The 2,748-nt window shown below is 50.4% G+C and overlaps 1 pseudogene across 1 annotated transcript; it reads left to right on the top strand.

The window, feature by feature from the left end:
* Positions 1–743: 743 nt before the first annotated feature.
* On the top strand, positions 744–2,374 carry LOC110316600 (annotated as a pseudogene). Its single transcript, XR_002380277.1, has one exon. The product of XR_002380277.1 is annotated as a D-3-phosphoglycerate dehydrogenase pseudogene (transcript).
* Positions 2,375–2,748: the final 374 nt, after the last annotated feature.

Here is a 2,748-nt window from a genome sequence, read left to right as displayed (position 1 = left end):
AAATACATTTCTTTAGTACTTACTGACTGTGGGTATCCATTCTACAGAGCTTAGGAAGTGTTTTAAATCTTCTATGCCTTACTTTCTCAAATACACATATTCACGCATAGTGGTAAATGTAGGTTCTCTAGAGGATTATCTGGAAAATTGAATCAAACCCCTACAGGAGTACACCTGATAGGCAAGTTCTCAATAAAACCTGGCCTACATCATGTTTATATTGCTGCTCCGTGATATGCAGAAATGACTCCAAGAGGACATTTCCCTGCACCAAAATTTCAGCTAACACTGAAATGATGATCATGTTGGCACAAGCTGGACACAGTGCTAATAAATGTATGCTGTGCTATCACAGCTGCGAAGAGCTCACCGACATGTTCCAGAGTCATAGCCGCTCCCTTCAGACTCTTCACTATCTAATGACTGTCAGCTGTCATAGGAGGCAGCCAGAGAAAGGTGACTTTACTCGACTTGCTTTCATTGTTAAAAATAGCACACTGTGCACTGACAGTGCTCCCTCTACAGGAACGAACAACATATCATCAAGGCACACCCTGATGTTTGAAGGGTTCATCAATTACAGAGTGCAGGCTAAAGGTAGTCAGTATGTGCTCCCAAGCACAATTCTTAATAGATATTAAAATCACCAATAAGCCCAGTCACGCACGGGAGCCAGCCCTGCCTGCAGTTTCCTGAACTAAGTGCTTCTGCCCACACAGAGCAACAGCTTCTAAGGCCTGACTCTAACAATGGCTTTCGCAAATCTGCGCAAAGTACTCATCAGTGACAGCCTGGACCCCTGCTGCCAGAAGATCCTGCAAGATGGAGGGCTGCAGGTGGTGGAGAAGCAGAACTTGAGCAAGGAGGAGCTGATAGCTGAACTCCAGGACTGTGAAGGCCTTATCGTCCGGTCAGCTACTAAGGTCACTGCTGATGTCATCAATGCAGCAGAGAAGCTCCAGGTGGTGGGCAGGGCTGGTACAGGCATGAACAAGGTGGATCTGGAGGCTGCCACGAGGAAGGGCATCCTAGTCAGGAACACCCAAAACGGAAACAGCCTCAGTGCTGCAGAGCTCACCTGTGGGATGATCATGTGCCTGGCCAGGCAGATTCCCCAGGTGACAGCTTCAATGAAAGATGGCAAATGGGACTGGAAGAAGTTCATGGGGACAGAACTGAATGGGAAGACACTGGGAATTCTTGGCCTCAGCAGAATCGGAAGAGAGGTGGCCACCCGAATGCAGTCCTTTGGAATGAAGACTGTAGGCTATGACCCCATCATCTCTCCTGAAGTCGCGGCCTCCTTTGGTGTTCAGCAGTTGCGGCTGGAGGAGATCTGGCCTCTCTGTGACTTCATCACTGTCCATACCCCAATCCTGCCCTCCACCACAGGCTTGCTGAATGACAGCACCTTTGCTCAGTGCAAGAAAGGTGTGCGAGTAGTGAACTGTGCTCGAGGAGGCATCGTGGATGAAGGTGCCCTGTTGCGTGCCCTGCAGTCTGGTCAGTGTGCTGGGGCTGCACTGGATGTGTTTACAGAAGAGCCACCACAGGACCGGGCCTTAGTGAACCACGAAAACGTCATCAGCTGTCCCCACCTGGGTGCCAGCACTAAGGAAGCCCAGAGCCGCTGTGGGGAGGAAATTGCAGTCCAGTTTGTGGACATGGTGAAGGGGAAATCTCTAACAGGGGTCGTGAACGCCCAGGCCCTCACCAGAGCCTTCTCTCCATACACCAAGCCTTGGATTGGTCTGGCAGAAGCACTAGGCACGCTGATGCACGCCTGGGCAGGCTCCCCTAAAAGGACCCTCCAGGTGGTTACACAAGGAACATCTCTGAAGAATGCTGGGACCTGCCTGCTTGGACCTGCTTCTGAGAGAAGCATCCAAGCAGGCAGACGAGATTGGTGAATGCTAAACTACTGGTGAAAGTGGCTGGCTTCAATGTCACCACCTGCCACATCCCTGGGGCTCCAGGTGAGCAGGGCAGCGGGGATTGCCTCCTGACTGTGGCCCTGACAGGTGCCCCCTACCAAGCTGTGGGCCTGGTCCAGGGCACCACACCAATGCTGCGGGTGCTCAACGGAGTCATCTTCAGACCAGAGGTGCCTCTACGCAGGGGCCAACCCCTGCTCATGTTCCAGGCTCAGCCCTCCAACCCTGTGATGCTGCCCACGATGATCAGCCTCCTGGCAGAGGCGGGTGTACAGCTGCTGTCCTACCAAACCTCCATGGTATGAGAGCCCTGGCACGTAATGGGCCTTTCCTCCCTGCTGCCCAGCCTGGAAACATGGAAGCAGCATGTATTGGAGGCTTTCCAGTTCTGCTTCTGACCCTGGGACTCAGCACTCTCAGCCCCACAGGCTGTTCTGAAGAAACCCACTGTGACCTAAAGGGAGAGGGGATCACAAAACCAGGGCATCTGCCTGAACTAATAACTAGTAAAGAATCTTAACTCAAAAAAAAGTCACCAATAAATTTTGATTGCTTTTCAGTACATGAAAAAAAAATATAGTGCAAATGGAATATTTTTTAAAAAAGAAAATAGAATCACCCCCTCCTCCCAACATTTTGTTGTGACTAAACTGAAAAGAGGAAAGAGAGTGGACCCTGTTAATTTCCCAGATGCAATTTCTTCCAGGCATCAAGCTAGTGGACCTGCAACAATTTACAACTAGACTAATGTCTTTAATGTGTGAACTCAAGGCTTCTAAGTGCCCTCAGAGACAGGCATGTCATTTGGAAGACT

This window comes from Mus pahari, chromosome 2 (genome assembly GCF_900095145.1).
Source record: "Mus pahari chromosome 2, PAHARI_EIJ_v1.1, whole genome shotgun sequence".
NCBI lineage: Eukaryota > Metazoa > Chordata > Mammalia > Rodentia > Muridae > Mus > Mus pahari.
This window is presented reverse-complemented; position numbering and strand designations above follow the sequence as displayed.